Raw genomic sequence first — 19,509 nt, forward strand, 5'->3', positions numbered from 1 at the left:
CAGAAGAGGCATTTCATACCTGTGAGTCTTTTTTAGAATGCTGCGATTTGGGGAAAATTATATAGACGGCCCTGAAATTTTCTTAAAATTTTAACACTGGTAATCCCTTTTATGAATTTTATATTTAATTTCTAATAAAATTTCGTGTGCAATGGTGTAACAAGATGTTTTGGATGCAGGGATTCGCTGTGGTAATATATTTTCAACTCTTAATTTGCCATTTAGAATTGTGGAATAGCATTATTCATTAATTTTTAATTACGAATAGAGTGCCGTTGCACAACTGTGGTGAGTTCTAATTACGAAACAAATATACCGAAGATCCAACCTTTAGTTGTAAATTATGCGGTGGCATGCCTGATAAATCAAATGAGTTCAAAAACTCAGTTGGATTATTTACAGCTTTGGTGTCAACCAAAGTCTCCTAGTAACAAATTTTGTATCTTGAGATTTAATTCGTTGGCATCCACATTTTTTGCTTTTATTGCTCTTTCTGCCAGCCACTCATAATTTGTATATTGTCTAAGTACATCAGGAAATATCTGGTCAATAAGAGCATCTTGCGAATCAATTATCGTGCAGAAATCGACCAGTAATTTTATCCATCCAGTTTCATCTGTAGTAATTTTTCTGTCATCTTACCTAATAGTTGTTTTGAAAATGTTTCAGCTGTTCTGTCGCCATCCAATAAAGTTGCCGCAGTGCCAGAAGATGCAACAGCCATTATTTGGTCGTATTTAGCAAGAATTTGCGAAATAAAGGATGTTTTGCCTGTGCCACCAGATGCATACAATAAAGAATCCAACTTGCCGAAACTGCGAGCATCATGTGTTCATAAATATTTCTTTGTTCTTCATTCATTAGTTCATGATTCTATTCAGTATCTTATTAATCAGATGCATTTCGATTTGGTGAATGCATACCGAAACGACTGAGTGGTAATTTGGCAATGATAATGCAAAGATCCTTAATAGCAATCAATGCTTCATTGTATATAACGTCACTCAATTCTATCGTAAGATCATTGCACCGTGTAAGATGTTGATGCAATTAAATCATACCACTTAGGAATATAAAAAATAGATAAAAACCTGTTTTCATGCCTTCCGAATATATATACAAAAATTCATTGCAATTGGTTAAGCCGTTTCGGAGCAGTATGGCAACTAACACTGTGAAAGGAGAATCTTATATATTGAATTAAAAAAATACTACTTAAACAAATATTATAATAAAATATTTCTAGTCAATAATTAAATGTTATTTCAATTAATCGTATTATTTTTTAAGTTATTTCATAGGTTTTTTTTATTACTTATTAGTATTATTATTAAAGTTCTTAAAGGCACCAACTCAATAGTCTCTTTTTTGTTGAAATATCTTAGAACTTTCGATTAAAAAAAAAAAAATTAATAATTTTTGCGTTTTTTATGTTGACTAACTTCATTTTTATTTTTATGTTTCCAGGATAACGTTTACTCAATAAGATTGAAAAAGAAATATGTAAGTTAACTTCTTCATTTCGTTTAGTATTCATATTAAAACACAAAACTTTATTTAATGTTTAAAAGGTAAGAGCTCTAAAGTCAATTTTTATAGTTTTCTTTTCAAAAAGTGGAAAATACAAACTTTATTTAAAACAAATTAAGAAGGTTATGAATATACAATTTTCAATTATTTTGACTTTTGAAAAGTGAAGTATTTAATACATTTATTAAAGTTTTTTCTCTTAAGTACTTTCACCAAAATAATTTTCATAGTTTAACTTTGTCCTAAGATTGTTTAAGTCGGTTCAACAGTTATTGTTTTTATTTATTTTCGTCCTTTTTTACCTAATAAAAGAAATGTAAATGCAAGAAAAGTTTTGTGGTAAAATATCTTAAGTTGATATATGCGACTTTACTTTTTTGATCAATATGGAGCCAAAAAAAAACAACTTAAGATATAATACCAAAAACATTTCTGCTTATTATTTCTAAATACAAAAAATTGATACACAAGACGAATCAAACTTTTCTTAGTTTTTCAACATTTTAAAAAATTCTACTTATTAAGCTGAATGTATTTTACAAAAGGTCATAACATTCTTGTTTTAAAAGATTTATCAAACATAAAAATGGTTTGTAAAAAGAATGTATAAAAAAAATAAAATAAATAGCTAAAACCACTTAAGTCCACTTATGATTCCTCAGGTTTGGAGCAAAATTATTACAAATAAAATATGAAGCAACGTTTCTTTTTTGAATCGATTAAATTTAGTATAAAAAAAACTAGGTACGAATATTTGTCCTTCCTTCCCTCACTCTTGAACAATCAATGGTTATAGCGATGTTTGTGTATTTTTACATTTATGATATTTTTATTTGTATTTTTACATTTATGATATTTTTATTACATTTTAAAATATTGTTCGAGAAAAATTGAAAGTAAAGATTATGATTATAGAAATTTCTTTTAAAATTTCAAAGTAAGTGTTTTGTATTTTATTTCAAAATGCAGATTATTACATTAATTTTTATTGCATTTAATGACCTTCAGAAGTTAATTTTTAATTGAAAAGCATTAACCACTGATTATTAACCGAAAAGAAAACTTATATGCCATCGTTTCTTCACGGATTTCTAATTAATATAATTTTCTCTGTAGATGGTGTAAATTTCTGAAGCATATCAATATTTATGTTTTTTTTATTATTCTCAGTAAGAAACCAAATTATTTTCATTTAATAACCAACATCGAACTCATCATGAAACGTACTTAAAGTAGAAAAATTCATTTTCGCCAATGATTATTTACTACCATAATACCTCTTTCTCCAGCAATTTAATCTTAGGAGATAAGAAAACACCTTACTGTCTCGTCGATCGTCATCATCGCAAAAGAAGAAAGAATCGAGTCTTTCATTCACCTGATGTATATGAACAGGTAGGTAACGTAATCCTCCAGTAAGATGGAAGATGGAAACTTCCACACCGTCTCGTTGTGGTCCGCCTTAATTTATTCCGAATGGAAACCGAAAAAATAACCCAACAGAATTTCTGCTGTCATCATCCAACTTCAGAGTTATCTTGTGCGGTTCCATTGGTGCCCCAGGGCGAAATCTGAACTTTCTGTCGAACAAGTTGTTCAACATTTCAGTGTCGTTTCGTTGGTGAGCCAAAGCCATATCCAGAGCCACATGCGTGCAGTATATCTCCTGTGTCTTCAGTATGGACCATTTGATAATGATGTTGGTCTCACAGGTACTCGTATATATGAGGAATGTGCTTGTGGATGCTATGTCGCATCTTTTAGGCACCCCCCTCTCCCTTCTGCCTGGACATCCAGTGAAAGTTGTATTTATTTTTGTTGTTGGCTGACAAGGTTTGTGTTTGTGTCGAGTTTGTAGCTTTTTTTGCGCCTCGTCTGATGCTAAATCGTTAAATTATTTTCTATCAATTAGTGGAGTCAAGAGTTTTCATTTCACTTGGTAAATGTGAGTGAGTGCCTAAGTTACTTAAAACTCGTGTGTCGTGTATAATGGGTGATTTCATTCATGCAAATAATTTAATGTCGATGCTTCTCAACGAACTTTTTCGTGAAAATAAAAATAGTAATTATTATTATTTATATCCAAAGTATCGAGTCTTGATCTTTAAGCTGTTTTGCATAGGAGTCAGTCATGATGATTTATGCATAATTATGGTATGTGCGTGATGTTAGCTTCAAGGCAGGTATCAGGCCAAAAAACCCACAAAGCTTTGACATGCTTCGAATAATAGGATAGGCTTTAGATAGATATATTATTCATAAATACTAGTTTGGATGCTGATGTCTTGTTGTTTGATTTTGATTTTTTGTATTCATATTTGTCTGGTTTTTTATTGACAATAACGAGACGCTAACATAACAAAACAAAAAATGTGTTTTTTCTAATAAGGCTATACGATAAATGTATGAAGAGGCGATATGAAGATTTAGTTTGGTATTTAAATTACAATTACGGTTTCTTTTGTATAAATAATATTTTTTTCGGAGAGAGAAAATGTGTCACACTATACAAGTCACTGCATAAACATACCATAGACATTATGAAGTTTATACATATATTTTCTTTTTCTATAAAAATTGCTAAATACAATTTTATTTGTAGAGCGATTCATGTCTCATTGAAGTGCGTTATAAATCCGCTTACTTCGGAAATATCAAAGTTAATTTCACAATCGCCGTCATTTGCAAGAAATGTTTGACTTTTCTGCAATCTTAAGGTGCAAATGAAGGAAAAGGTTATTCTAAGGATTTAGCTCATGCAAAATGTGCAGGAAGGAAGTAGTACCCGTGGCTTGATAGTTAGTGCGTTGAACTGTAGAGGTCTCGGGTTAAATCCCCGGCTTTACCATCTTAAGATTTGTTCACTAGTACTGCCTTTTGCGAGAAATTGACAAATCCTCCAAGAGTTATTCTTGTCATGAAAAGTGTTTTTCCAAACTAGCCGCACACAGAAATGGTTGAGAGTTGTAAGTAACTAGGCCCTAGTTTTCAACGGTCTGTTGCGCCACCCAATTTATTTGCATTTATTTAAATCGAAGGATTACTGTTCCACTTGCACTACAAGTTAGACCTTAATTGAAATAGGAATAATTATAGCTGAACACCAGGGCGTATACGCACTTTTTATTTTATTAGTTTTGTTTTACCCTTGGCATAATGGTCGAAGATCTTTCGGAGGCCTTCCATGTAACATGATTGGTTTTAATCTTTTATGTCTGTATGACCTAACAAATTTTTAGAGGCATTGGTAAATCTACCAAGATTAAAACTGCTTCTTAAAAAGCACAAGAAAAATTGAGATTTCTAAAAGTTTTTACACGAACTATATTTAATATATTATAATATATTTAATATTTAAAATTAAATTTTAAAATTTTCTCAACAAAACTTTTATCTCCAAAACTCCATAAGGAAATAAGACAAAATGTATGAAATGTGGACCAAGAGTTTGTCGAACTTTAATTAATTAATTTAATTATCTGGAAGTATCCTACTCTTTCAATATCTTGAAACAAACATTACGGGAACTTTTATAAACAACGACACATTTATTGAATTAAAAACTAAGTTTATGTAAGCAATGTAATTAGTACAAAATTAAATAAGAGTTGCACACAATTTTTTAGGTTAAAATTCTGCCCTTCTTATGTAAAAATTATTCCAATAAGGGCTTTACTACTTTTTCTTTAAATAAAACGCAAACCATTTGAAATATTTCAAAACTTTATAATAGGCTTAAGGCAACATCCAAACATTTATAAATGGAACCCTACGTTCAATTCGTTTTACCACATTTCAAAATTAATGCATGCTCAGAGCGCTTCAAACCTCGTCGGCTTCTTAGTATATACCATTGACTTAACGTAGCTCCAAAGAAAATAGTATAGAGGTATAAAATCTCATGAAATAGGCAGCCAATCAACTGGCCCATTTCTTGAGATAACACGTTCATCAAACTTACTCTTCAAATACTCGATTTTAAGGTCTGTTGTGTGCTACCATTTTGTTGAAACCACATATCGTCTAAATACACATCTTCTAATTCAGATCCTTATGGTCAACGAAAAAATATGGTCCAATAAGGCCGCCGGCAGCAAACTCTATCAAATTGATATTTTGGTAAAGTGGTAATTTATGAAGCAAGTGTTTATTTTTTCCCGATCAAAAAATCTTATTTTGTTCATTGACAAATCCACCGATCCCCGAATTTCAGTTTATAATTTCCAAAATTTGCTTATTCGCCTACTTCACCATAATGAAAATGTTGAGTTTGCTGAATAAATTGACAATAACAGAATAAAGATTAGCGAACGAGTGCGTTCACAAATTATATTCAAATGCAACTTTTTTCAACAATAATTCACTTTTTTGAATGAAAGTTACTATTTACATCAGACCAAGCGTTGAAGCCGGTATTTCTGATTTGTAGCTTATGGTGCTGACCTGATTAATAATCCAGCTTCCTGACCTCATGCCAACCCAAAATGTCAAAAATCAGAAAAAACTAGCTTTTCCCCTTAAAATTAGTTTTCCAGACTTATTTACTTAAGGTCGCGCTTCTCCACATAGCTAGATGTCTCCAGTTTCGTGCTCCAAGTTGGGTGAGGCCACTTTCCGGTCTTCCTTTACTGCGCTGTTCTGTGAGTATGGATTTGAAGACTTTCCGGGCCAGAGCATTGGTTCCAATGCGCTCTACGTGACCCAGCCATTTTAGTCGTTAGACTTTTACCCTTCTGGCTAAGTTTATATCGCTGTACAGCTCGTCGTTCCATCTTCTCCTCCACTCCCCTTCGATGCATACGGGACCGTAGATCACACGAAGAACTTTTCTCTGTAACCAACCCAAGGTGCTTTCATCCGCTTTTTCATAGTCCATGCTTCTGCACAATATAGAAGGACGGGGATGATAAGGGTCTTATATAGCGACACTTTGGTCTTTCGAGAGCGGGCTTTACCACTCAATTCCTTTCTTAGCCCAAAGAAACAGCGGTTAGTAAGAGTTTTTCTTCGTTTGGCCTCAGCGCTGGTGTTGTTTTCTGCGTTTACAGCGGAGCCTAGGTAGACAAAGTCCTTGAATACCTCAAAGTTACGTCTGTCGAGGGTGACGTTTTGACCAAGACGACGGTGTTGCAGGTCCTGAAACTATGGACAAAAACAACCTTGTTTTAAAAGTTACTCCAAGCATGGAATTCTCACTCTGAGAAAATGTATAACGTAATAATATAGGTTTTGCTGTTGTTTTTCAATCTTTGATTTTGTTTATCAAATTACTTTTCCGAAAAATTAAATTAGAGAAAAAGGAAATTTGTGTTCCATAAAATCAACAACTAAGTTTTCGAAAATGGTCTATCTTAGAATTATACTTTGTTCATTTCACAAACTATAACCAATCAACTGATTCGGCGGAAAATGATTAGAAAATAACATTTTAAAACTCAATGGTTTATGACTCCAGGTGGTTTCTTTTAATAATATGGTACATAAAACACGACACTTTTTGAAATATGTATGTATTCAACTTGATTAAAACGTCTCTACATCTGGCATTACACCTCCGTAAATTCATACATATTCATTGCCGGCGCTAACTTGTTTGCTACTTTCCACTAATAAAAACTTTGACAGCTTCCTTATTACCACCACTTGGCTTCCTCATGGCTAATAATGAGATTCTAAACAATCCTTCTGCTTAAAAAAAAAAAACATTCAAACATACCTACTCGCTCTGATATGCATTAAAACTAATAATTACTTTCGATATAAATTACCTTAAGGCCACAAGAATTTTATTCCATATAATAATTATAAAACAAAAAAAAAAACAAAAACAAAAAATCACGATTCTTAGAAATATCTACCAGCTTGATGGTGATATATATAAAGTCGCATGCCATGCAACGCTATGGTGCAGCATTTTGTGCAATGTGTGTGTCCAATTCCGAATCTTAAACAGCTTTCCCAAGGCTCCCGCGCACCGTCAATTCTTTTCTTTTATTTTTTTAAGTACTCCTTTACAGTTGTATACTTACCTATACCTAACTAATGTATACTTATAGATACTTTTGTATACTTAGATACTGTTGTGCAGTTGCATGCAACTATGTAGGTATATACTGAAAATCAGGAAATTATTTCTATCATCGCATTGGCTAACAGCACCACCATAACTGCTCGCACCATTAGTTGCAGAATAGAAGTGAATTTTCAGCAAGATTGCTCCGAGGGAGTGGATTGCATATAGGTGTACAAAACGTATGTACAAATCTAAATATATGTATGTACATAGACGTAAGTAAAAATATGTAGTAAGTTTATAGAAAAAGGTAAAACCTGTTGAACTACTTTTGGTCTATTACATTTTTCTACCTTGAGTTCGAGTGCAATGTGCAGCAAAGCTATACCAACTTATTTCATTCCTTTCTTCCCTCAACTGCTGCTGCTAGCTGGCTGACTTTAATCTATCGAAGCTTAATGAAACAAAATCGAATAGCCTAATAGAAACTTACTAAATAAAACGGCCATAACATGGTTGCAGGTACTAGCTTTTGGTTAACTTTAATATCAAGAAATTGATTTCATATTGAGTGATGGAGAAATACATAACAACAATGCATGAAAGTAGCAAATACTAGAAAAATTTGATTCCTTAAATTTGTTCCTCTTTTATTGCAATCACAAGTTAAATTTTTTTTAAGGATCCAAAATATGACCTCTTGAACAGCTTGTTTTGAAAATATAAAAAAATGATTTTACATTTTTCTTCAGTTGCCACTCTGTGTTGAAAGTTCTAATCTCATCTGAAGTTGGAGCCACCCGTTAAGTCAATTGTGCACTAGCACACTCCGACACCCAACAATTTCACGATGTACAGTGGAGTTTTTGTTAATTTTAAAGTTCTAAACAAAAATTAATATCCGAAGAAAGCCTTCAAAGCAAACAGAATAAAAATCGGTACCAAGTAGTATGAGACTTTTACTACCACTCAATTAGGACCAATCTATTTAAGGTCGTCAAATGGTTTTTCATCAGCTTATGAGGCTTGGTTCGTAAAAATAAATACTAAATTGGGTGGCACAACAGTCAGTAGAGAACCAGGGCCTACTGACTTACATTACAACTTTCAAACATTTCTGTGTGTGAGTAATTGCAGGGATGGAGGGGACCTACAGTTTATATGCCGAATCCGAACGGATAATTTGAGAAAGCACTTTTCATGACAAGAATAATACTCTTAGAGAATCTGTCAAGAGGCAGTACCCATGAAAGAAACTTTAGGTGGCACAGGCAGGGATTGAACCCAAGATCTCTGGTATGACAGTCCAACGCACAAACCATCAGGTTTTTTAACCACCTCTGTAAACAATTCATTTCGAAGATCATGCTGTGGATCGGTTTTTCTTACATACCGAGGAACATTTTTGTTATTCCACAAAGGACATTGTCCTGCAGACGTTGTGAGAAGTTCTGCATTCTCGTTTGAAGCGACGTGGAACTTCTCGAATGTCTTGGATTATTGCCTCACTTACTAAGTATACGCGTTACTTTCAGATAGCCCAATAAAACCAATCACATTTTGCCAAATCCGGTGATCGAGGGGGCCATTCCACATCTCCTCGCAATGAAATCAAACGTCTAGGGAATGTTTCATCAAGCATCATTAAGTAACATTCTGTGTTGACAGAGATATTCCGACTATTTTCACAAAAAAAAGATATACCAGTAATTAATTTTCGACAAAGAGTGACCTTGAGTTTGAGGAAAGGTCAATCATGGAGCTTTCGTGGTTTTCCGGAAGTCCAAAAATGGAAATTTTGTTTATTAACCACTCCTGATAAATGAAAGTGGGCTTCGTTGCTCATTATCAAAACAGTAGTAGTCATTTTAACGCAATTCTTGGACAACTCTCATCTTGCATGGATAAAAATGCAAATTGCAAGTGGCGACAAATATTAAAATGATTTTGGACTCGTCTCTGCGTTTCAATAACCAAACGGCCCGTTTCAATGAACATCTTGTAAGCAAACACACGATAGCTACTGAAATTTCATCTCGCAATGATACCACCCATACTCATAACAATATGGTTTCTTCCCGTACACGGCTTGACGCCCAATTCAAATCCTGCATACCTTGTACCGACCAATAATATTTATGTTTTTGTTTGTAAAACTCATAAGTGTTGAACAAACAAGTTATTTTTCGAATACGTTTTGCAATTTGTATAAAGCCTTTGCAATGAATCTATCTGAAAGCATTATTTCAGTATCATCAGCAAAAATTGACATGATAGTTGATAATAACTCAAAATAAGACTTAAAAATAAAATAAATAAGATCGGTCCTACGACACTTCCTTGCGGTACGCCGGTTTCTATTATATTTAGTTCCACTTGGTTTTGCTGAAACCATAATCGAAACCGTCAGTTTGCATTCAAGTCTCAAGCGCCAAGCTTTTTTAAAGGCTTAAACAGCAGCTAAGAATATATATTTAAGTCATAAAGAAGTAATAAAAGAGTTAATGGACTTACAATAAAAAGAAAGCATAGTGTGCCAGCCTTCTTTCGTTTGTAGTTATCATCTCAAAAACTTAGAGTATTAACCAATCTAGTTCCAAAATTTGATTTAGCTTGTTGTTTTAGAAAAATATTTTATTTATATAAAACAATTATTCAAGTTATTAAAAACCTTTGCATAAAATTTGGAATCAAAATTAGAAAAATTTTAAACAAAACTTAAATGAAAAACAAGTTTAAAATCGGAAATTTCTTCAAATAATTTGCTCTTATTTACATTTCATATTTTTAAGAGAAATAATAAAAAGAATCCACTGTTCGAAAATATCTTAAGACCTCTGGCAAAGATTTTATAGCCTCAACTCTTTTCTTTAATGGCAACCAGAAGAACATATTTTGGTACGAACATTAAACTACTCTTGTCTTGTACGGTATACACGCAAGTATTTAGCCAAAAGGCATTAACGTCTCGAACGATATACCCCTTGGCTGACATTTTGAAAGATTATAGCAGCACAACATGATTTTTGTACATTTTAAATTTAATATACCCACAATGAAGGTATTTACCAACTTTTTGTTGTAGTTCTTTTGATCATTGAACTTTTATATCTTTATACAATATCTAACTCATAGTAACGGACGGGACGTTGAGGTGATTTTATTAGTACATCTTATTTGAATTTTAATGTGACTTAAATGGTACTTGGATTATTTGAGGTCTTATAATAATAAAAAAAATATAAACAATTTTGTGGTATTTATTTGTTCATCAAAAATAATTAATTTCATTTCAATTTTGCCGCACATTCACCAGATGTTGATGGTTTTATGTTTAGATTGATTGTGTCTTTTCTTTCATTATTTGTGTTTTTGGTGGTTTTCTACATAGGTACCTCCATAAATGAAATGTTTGACTTTCATTTGACCAAAGGCATTGTAATTAAGATCACTTTCTAAAGTAACTTTGGTCGCATTTCGTTTAATTTATAATAATGATGATGAATTGAAAGGTTGAAAGTGTAAATTGTATAAATGTATTTTGATTTAATTGATTTCATACCATACGTACTATTGAATAGTTGTTTATGTTCAAATACCTTCCAAATCTTTTCAATCTTGATTTTGCTCTAAAGCAGGATATATTAACATAGTCTCTAAGTAAACTTAAAAAACAACTCAATTCCTTATTTGTACAACAACACAAAGTCATTTAAGGAGAAACTTAATTTACTTTTCTCATTTTCACGACATCATTTGTGAAAAATCTCTAAATTGCAATGCCTGTCCGAGTTAAAACAAAATATATCAACACCATCAACATATTAGAGATAGTTTAAGTGATCGATGAGCTGTGTTCAGTTGATAAAAGTGTCGGAGTCTCCTAATTAAGATAAAAACAACTCGTCACTCTAAAAACTAATTAAAAAAAACATGCATGACTTGTAACGTTGTGTATGCCGATAGTTTTGTTTACTTTTTTGTATTTAAATTTGATTAGTAAATACGTTTTTTTGTATTTAAATTTTTATTAGAAAACACGTTAGCGTATTTTGTTTTCTTATACGTGTCTTTGTAAGGCTGTCTCAAACTCTTAACTTTTAAGTTCAAACTAAACTTTTATACTAAATTATTAACCTAAAGACTCCCTTTTCTAATTTTGAAACATTTTAGAAAAACAATTAAACTTTTGTTTGGTTTTAAAATAAAAAGGAGGCTATAATACGAACCACACTGATATCTTCCCATCCCGTGTGTCAATTTATTTTGCTTACAACTTTACCGAAATATTGATAACAATAAGAAAGTCTTTCTTTGTTGTTCCATTTTTTAATGGTAAAAGTTGTCACTTGAATTTTTCTAAAAAATTACAAGGAATATTTTCCATATAATGAAAAAGTTTGGTTTTAAAATTAATTTTTGTTAACGAAATTTTTATCCCAAAAATTATATTTACTTATTTTAGTTGCTTTTTTTGAAAGTTTTTATTTCTTATAAAAACAATCACAAGTACAGATTGCATTTTGTGTTTGAAAATTTTGCAGAGAATGAAACCAATAAGTCAATACCTTTTTTTATTTACAAGATTGAATTTTTATCAAATTTGTGTACTATTTTTTTTTAATTTTAATTTTGATAAAAAAAATTACTCTTTTACCTCTATAAAAAAGTTGAATGTTGAAAACAATATTTTCTATTACATGAAATTAGTTTAAAGCCAATTTTGTTATTTTTTGAGAAGATATTTGAGTCGAAAATCAATTTTTACCAAGTTTAAGTAATTTTTTTTATATTTTTTGTAAAAATAACTTTTAGTTTATTCTTTCCCAAGGTTTTATTGAATGTGCCCCAGGGCTCTGTTTTATCTACAACACTCTTTCTCATTTTTATTAATGATCTCCTGCATAAAAGGACGAAAGCTGCTCATGAGCTCTATGGGCAGAAGAGGCGAAAGGAACGCCGACTTCTCAGAAGGAAAAAGAGAGGCCATGAGAAGCGTGCGGTCAAAGATGTTGAGAGGTTTAAAAGCAGGAATGAAGTTCGAAAGTTTTATGAACAGGTGAAACGAAATTCCCAGGTATACATAAACCTAGAACCGAAGGCTGCAAAGACGAAAGTGGAAACATCATAGTGGAACCGCAGTCAATGCTGAGGATATGGAAGGACCACTTCTGCAGACTGTATACGGCGACGACGAACTGAATTCCGCTGTCAGGCAGGATGATCCATTCAACATAGACGTCGGAAGCCAACAATCCCGTCCTCTCGACTTAGACGACATCTTATCCAAAACATTGTTTCACTGACGATAGTACTTTTAGCTTTTCATATTTGTTTTCAGACTCACATCCCTCTTCTTCGGATGTGGAACTGCAAAGACAAAATATGATAAGCTCATTAAATTCCGACCTAAACAGCATTGTATAATGGGGATTAAAAAACGCGTGGAATTGAATGCTTTGAAAACCCAATACTGTCTTGTATCGTCAAAGCGAGATATACCCCCATTGCCATTATCCATGGATGGCACTTGCACCAATGAGACTGAACACCTCGATATTCTCGGTATGTGTGTCACCAACCACCTCTTGTGGAATGATCACATACGCGATGTCACCAAAAATGCCGCAAGGTGTTTGGGTTTCTTTAGGCGTTGCAAGAAATATTTCACCCCTTCTTATCTGGATGTTATCTACAAGACTTACATACGTCCAAAGCTTGAGTATAACTCCCATCTCTGGGCTGGTGCTCCTGCAACTTACTTAAGCCTCTTGAATAGTATTGAACATAGAGCATTTAAATTGATAGATGATAATATCATCAGAAGTTCATTTACTTCGCTTGAACATCGTTGTAAGGTCTCTTGTCTGACCCTTTTTTTCCGTGATTTTAACGGCTTATGCTCTAGAAATAGCCAGTTAAATTCCTCCCCTTGAACAGTTCAACAGCAATACTCGTGCTTCTAAGAATGCTCATCAATATACCCTCGAGCCCATCTTCGGTCGTACTGTCAAATACAGAGATTCGTTCTTTAGCCGTACTACGAGAATGTGGAATGCCTTACCTAACTCTGTCTTTCCCAGTTATTGCAATATTCAGGAATTCAAAACCAATGTGCACCGACATCTCCTTTTAAACCCTCTCTCCTCTTCCTAGGGCTCACACTGTGCCTCTGCATAATAAGGGTAGTAATATCACCTTGAGTGTGTACTTATTATAAAAAAAAATTCTATAAGATGAAATTAGTTTAGAGAAAATATATAAATCTAAAATTAACTTTTACCAACTTAGGTAATTTTTTTAGGTTTTTATTTTTTGTAGAAAATGTAAATTTGATTTTTCTCAAAATTTTAGCAGATGTTAAAAACGTTATTTTTCGTTGCATACAATTTTTTTGGAGATGAAATCATTTTTTCTTCATATACTATTCTAGGTGACAGTTATTTTTTTGTTTCAGTTTTTGAAATTTTTGAATCACCCTCTCAATTTTGTTGAGAGTCCTAAGAAAATTCTTTTAAAGTCGATATTTCTTGATATATGGACAACGAAAAGAGCTTCCCGAAAATATGGACGTACGGACGTAAAAATTTTCAATTTGACAAATCGAATCGAATACAATAACTTCCTACGGGAAGTGAAGGAATAAAAATTAAATATGTTTTTAAGGTATGCAACTAGAAGAACAACATCAGCCTTTTATCCCTTTCAAAAAATTTTCCAGGACCTATTCGCAAACTTATGGCAGTATGTCCTCAAAAATTGTATAAATTCCGTCTTCAATGTACTGAACTGAAAAAGGCGTTTTGATCGTCTAGAAACTCTTTTTATAGAAAACTTATTTTAATCACTTGATAAGCCGAAAGCTTAAAACAGAATATTGTTAAAAGGTTTGAAATTTCAAGATCTCGAAGGCCAACTGTGGTCACTGTGAGAAGTAACACGGTAAAGAATTTTTTTTGCAAAATTACCATTGTTTTGTTGCTTGTGCGGCACGAAAGCCCACCTCCTTCTTTTTAAAGATAAATGTCGTCAATATTAATAACTTTCAAACCCGTAAACAAAAAATTATTAATCATAGTTCAGTAACTCATTGTATTAACCGATGCAGTAGCGCCATTTTCAAATAAGTAAGATCCAATCCAATGTTTCTAGAAATCAAAAAATCCCCCAAGAGTAATTCTTGTCATGAAAAGTGCTTTCTCAAATTTGGCGTTCGGGTTTGGCTTAAAACTGTAGATCAACTCGATCCCTGACATCATTACTCGCACACAGGAATGGTTGAAAGTTGTGAGTCACTAGGCCCTATTTCTCAATGGACTGTTACGCCACCTGATTTATTTTTTAAGATCCAATCCCACAGCGAGTGGGCTTGGGCTTGGAGCGGCTTGTTCGGCTTATTCGGCGCCTCAAATGTGACAATTGTGCATATTAAGCTTCCGAGTTGAGAATTGGCTTCATCACTGAAATGAAAATCTAAATAATTTTGATTCGTTTCAAGGATACATAAAATACGTATGGTGTAATGTCGTTTGATGAATGCATAATTCTAAAACTGAGCAAGTAATCAACACTACGGGCTACAGCAGCTATATTTTCAGTTATATTTGAGCTACAATGTAGATTCCCTATCAAAGCGATCTGTCCCAACAGATCAAATTTTCCACTGTTGACGCTCTAGAAGGTGCTCTATTCAGTATTTGTATAGTTTTATGTGATTGAAATTATTCATTATTTTTTAGGTCTGCCTCCAAAGTGACAGCTGACCAAATATCAGGCTGCTAAAACTCTCTTATTGGAAAGTCTTCTATTTTATATAATGCGTTTTTTTTTTTTAAACAAAATAAGGTTCAATCCGAAATAATACTTTTGAAAATGTTCTTTTGACACATAAATTAGATACACAAGTACTTTTAGCATAAAAATATGTCAAAAACTTGCATCAATTCTTCTTCAAACTAAAAAATTCAAAATTTTGTCAAAATTAGAGGTACATATTTTTTTTTTGTTGACAGGAGGAAATCTTCAAAACACACTTGGCAGTATTTGACACCAAGTAATGTAGGACTCTTAACCATCAAAACCATCTCTTCAATCTTGAAGGATCGACCACAGATTTTTCTTTCTTAACTTTGTACAATCACTCTGGGGGAAGTTTAAACTTTTAATACTTTCCCATGTTTTTTTATACCATAAGCTTATGAGGCTTGGTTCTTCTTAATCCACGAACAGGGTTTCTTATATTCAAGATGGACTCCATTTGAGAATTAGAATGACTTTGCAGTATCTGGTTGTGCGATACAGCGTACTTTTTAACAACTTCTGTAACCATTTCTATTTGTAAGTCACGATAAAGATCGGTATTTCTTATGTACCAAGATGCATTAACTATTCCACGAAGGACTTTGTTCTGGAATTTTTGGATGATTTCGGTATTTGTTTTCTTTGTACAGCATTATTTTGTTTTGGATTGATAAATCAGAATTGTAACCAAGCAACCAGTACATTTTTCTATATTTCAAGTTTAGTTCTTCTCTTTTCTTTTTGATGTGCTCTTTCCACTTCAGCTTTGGATCTAAAGTCATTCCAAGGTATTTAGCCGTATTGGCGTAAGGTACAGCTTGATTATTAATGAATATGGGAATATTGTTTATCTTTTTATTTGTAAAGTTTATACGAGTATGTGAAGATTTTGTTTCATTTTTCGGTCCAAGCTCTCACTGTGTCGACGGCATTTTGTAGTTTTACTGCTGCCTTCGAGACACATTTGTCGGGTACCAAAATTGCTGTATCATCTGCAAAAGTAACCATTATGGTGTGATTACCAACTGGAATATCCCTTGTGTAAAGTAAATACAGAGTAGGACCTAGGACACATCCTTGTGGTACACCAGCTTCTATTTTTTTCAATTCCTAGTATTCTTGATCGTACCTTATTCTAAAAAATCGGACTGAATTGAACGATTTTAATATTTCAAAGCATTGCCTGGGAAGATCCCTTTGCAGTTTGTACTTAAGTCCCTCATGCCAAACCTTGTCAAAAGCTTGAGCAACATCTAAGAAAATAGCTGAACATAATTGTTTTTCTTCTAATGTTTTTTCTATTACGAGTACATCCGATATTCTATGAACTTGGTCTATCGTGGAATGTTTATTTCTAAAGCCGGTTTGGGATTAACCTTCTTTCTTCTATTTTTTTTTTAAATTTGAGTCACATATTGAATGTGGAAAAAAATCAGAACAACTGTTATATATAAAAAAGAAAACAAACAAAAACTACCTCATAATAACCTCAAGACCTTAGACCTCAAGAACTGTGAGATCTCCCGTACAGTATAACAATTCCATCAGTGTCGCACATCGACTACGAAAATATGATATTTTCTACTAAAAACAGACCTCAATTTGATTTATGTTAAATTTGTTTTCTTAGGCTTGATTTATGGTTTAAATAAAAGCCAATGAAGAATAAAACCCAACTTTTTCAACTTACTTAAGCTTTTATCATAGAAGTTGCATAAACAATTTTACACCATATTTTCTTTATTCACACCTCAAAGAAACTAAAGGCCAAATGAATAAAACTCAACTTAAGACTAGGAAGTGTATGAAAGTGTTTTATATACAAATTTTAACCTGTTTTAAAGCTGCATCTCCAAGATTTTCCAAAACGACATTATTTTTCTTAACATCAAAATAATAAATAAACTATTAACCATTAATATGTTAAATAATCAAACCATCATAATAAAAACTTTCCCAAATACAAGCATTCCAAAAGCTGTAGTCTATAATTTAATCATTCAAATTATCACTTTTAGTGTCTAGTCGTGTGTATTTTTATTTTATTTTTTTCAAAATGTTTATTTTTCTTTGTTCACACGCACTTTTGAAATTTTGTTATTATGTTTTTCTTATCGATTACATAAAAACTCTCCTATTTGACTATGCGTACATTCCAATAAATTTGTTAATTTAATTATAACATTATTCCAACATGATCTAATGGATTTCAAACGCAAGTCCCCTAATAACTTACGTGAAGCATCATTTGTGCGACACACACAATAATAATTATACCAATTGGATTGTAATTAAAAAAGAAAAAGTATCTTCGTCATTCGATACGGTTTGTCGCTTTTAACATAATTAAATAAAAAAGTCAACTAACATTGTATCTTGACTTAGCGATCGTCATCAACTTGAATCTTCAGCTAAATATCTTATACCTATGTACAAGCTACAAAAAGGCACACGATTGGATTATGTCATGGGAAGCGATTTAGATGATACTCCATGGTCAATTATTTCTCCCGTGGCTATTGTTTTGTAAACAATTGCAAATTACACCAAGACCTTACATTCAAGAAATATGAACAAATAGTTAAAAGAAGGAAAACTTAAAAGCTTGGCTAACAGATAAAAAATATGAACAAATCATGATGCACTCTATTATTCATAAGAAATATGACAGCTGACAGTTAGATAATTATGATTTGGGAGGAACCAGTTTTTAATTTGAAAATATTGAAGAAATGATGCGAAGATTGTTAAAACTCAATGATTATGGAAGTTACAGTTCTTCTATTTCGACAGATCTTTTTTTTTTGACATGAATGTTGAAAATATCGAATATTATAGTTTAACAATACAATGCTGCCAAATTACTGAGAAATATTTTATAGGGGATACGTTCGTCGACTCTATGTCAAAAACATATAATGACAGGCTGTTCAATAGATTATTTGGAAACGCTATTTTGCAAACCACATTCGTGTTATCATTTGCAGAATTCACTGAGCATTATTTTCCTTCTTAATGCAATTTGCGTGTACTCCTCCTATAGATGACCCGATTAAGACCGTAAAGTTTGAGGAAGACAATGCTCTTCTTATTTCGGAATCGTCAAAGCAAAACATAACCTATAATTTTCTTAGTATATACGACTGTGGCATGGGTATGGGTAAATGAAGCCTGCCACAATGCCAATGCACCACTCTTAGCTTAGAGCGACGCTTTAATGTGCAACAATGGTGCACCTTCATCAGATTATACGAATACTGTTTGTGATTATAGTAGGTACAAAAAATAATGTAAGTAGGTTGATAAAAAAAGATACTTATTAAGATTTAATACACAAAAGATACAAACTCATAGCATTTTTACGAAATGCTATTGTTTTATTTTACTTCTTCTTTGTCTGCAGAGTGATTTTGTAATATTTAGTTCATTAAAAAAAAATAATGGTTTTATTTATGGCTTTAACAGTTAAGTGTAAAATATGAAACGAAGAATTAATTAACAGTGGATATTATTTTTTGTTTCTTTGCTTACAGAACAAGGACGTTGCCTAGGAAAGTTTAATTTAATTAACACAGCACTTATTAATAAACTTGTAAGTTAATTTTATTGCTTAGATTTTGTATACAAAATACTTACCTACTCCCTTGAATTTAATTGGGTATCCCATTTTTGACTTTTTTAAAGTAGATACCTATTTTGTTTAAAAATAAGTGTGTATTAATTCAAAATATTTAGCTGAAAAAGTTATTTATTGTTTTGAAATTTTAAAATACCCATTCAAGAAGTTTGTATACTTTTTATATGTAGATAGTCAAAAAATTATAAAACAGCAACAATTAATTATCGAATTATCAAAATAAAAATACATTCTTGGAAAATGTTGAAGTCTCGTTCAATAACAATTTGGATTAAAATCTATGGAGTAGTTAACGAGGCAAATGAAAATCGCTAGAAATGTTTAAATCTTGTGATATGTTAGGTATCATATTTATATTGATTTAAGAGCCTTCATTTCAAATTATGTCAAGAATTACCTTCTGTAGATTAGGCTATAGGAGATGTACGTATAGACAGACAAAATTGTGGAATCGCCTTTTTATGGTCTATATACTAGTAATCTAAGATATTTAATCTGAGTATTATTCTAAAGTACCTATTAAAAACAA

At 32.2% G+C, this 19,509-nt stretch overlaps 1 protein-coding gene across 3 annotated transcripts in view; it reads left to right on the plus strand.

The window, feature by feature from the left end:
- The window catches only part of LOC129944226 (uncharacterized), a 93,969-nt gene that overhangs the window by 34,406 nt on the left and 40,054 nt on the right, over positions 1 to 19,509 (plus strand). The window contains exons 2-3 of one of the 3 annotated variants that reach the window (XM_056053525.1): positions 1,468 to 1,503; positions 18,877 to 18,935. The gene's annotated coding sequence lies outside the window, so the exon portion shown is untranslated. The remainder of the gene's footprint in view (positions 1 to 1,467; positions 1,504 to 18,876; positions 18,936 to 19,509) is intronic. The other 2 variants (XM_056053526.1, XM_056053527.1) reach the window with 2 other exon arrangements.

The sequence above is a fragment of the Eupeodes corollae genome, chromosome 2, assembly GCF_945859685.1.
Source record: "Eupeodes corollae chromosome 2, idEupCoro1.1, whole genome shotgun sequence".
Lineage (NCBI taxonomy): Eukaryota > Metazoa > Arthropoda > Insecta > Diptera > Syrphidae > Eupeodes > Eupeodes corollae.